Raw genomic sequence first — 943 nt, 5'->3', positions numbered from 1 at the left:
CTTTTATCACTTGGCGACCCTGCATCTCTAAAGTCAGTTCAGTGAAATTCTGAACATCTTGTCATTTAACTCTTATACTGTTCTTACCACTCTGACAATGTGGATTACAACTCCATTAGTACAGTAGTACTGGTAATTGCTAAGTAGGTTTCCTTCTGCAATGTTTGTGATGTTCCTGTTCCATGAGTTCAGCGTTAGTAGAAGACTATTTATTACACCTCTATGACAGACTTGTTTAAACCAGTGGTTTAAACCAGCTCATCTTGTTGTAAGGTGAAACTTCCAAATACTTTCCCACCGTCTCGCTTTACCCCATTGTATAGGCATGCATTAATGTTACACAAACACTTGCAGAAACAAGTGAGAATTAAATGTACAGAACAGGTAAAGAACAGTGAATGCTTCTGTGTTTGTTTTCTGACTTTTTTTCTGGACTTTTAGTCAAACACGCCAGAGGCCATTGAGTGGATAAACACACACACACAGTTTGGCTACATTTCCACTCTCCTCCCATGTGGTGCATATGGAGGACAAGAGAGATAGAAAGAAAAAGAGAGAGACGTGTAGGTAGTTTCACCTTAGTTCACACTCTACTAGGTAAAAACACACAAAAATGAACATCTCAATTTGTTTTATTTTAAAAAGACAACTCTCTTTAACCCCAAACACATTATTAAGAAAAATGGTAGCAGACAGAACCACTGAGCAGAAGTCACCAAGTTTTTCCCAAATGTCACATGACACCAATCACACATTACTCATAATTTAGACTACAGGCCACAAATCACCAGTATTAAAAAAACATTTTAGTCTTAAGTGTGTTTTATTTTTCTAGCATACACAGAGACTGATGTCTCTGTGTATGCTATATGTACTTTTGGGAATTGTAGAATTAGAGGTCAAACATAACACGTCAGACCTGACACCTTTGTGTGGCCTCTTC

The sequence above is a fragment of the Cynoglossus semilaevis genome, chromosome 3 (genome assembly GCF_000523025.1).
Source record: "Cynoglossus semilaevis isolate Cse_v1.0 chromosome 3, Cse_v1.0, whole genome shotgun sequence".
NCBI classification, from domain to species: domain Eukaryota; kingdom Metazoa; phylum Chordata; class Actinopteri; order Pleuronectiformes; family Cynoglossidae; genus Cynoglossus; species Cynoglossus semilaevis.
This window is presented reverse-complemented; position numbering follows the sequence as displayed.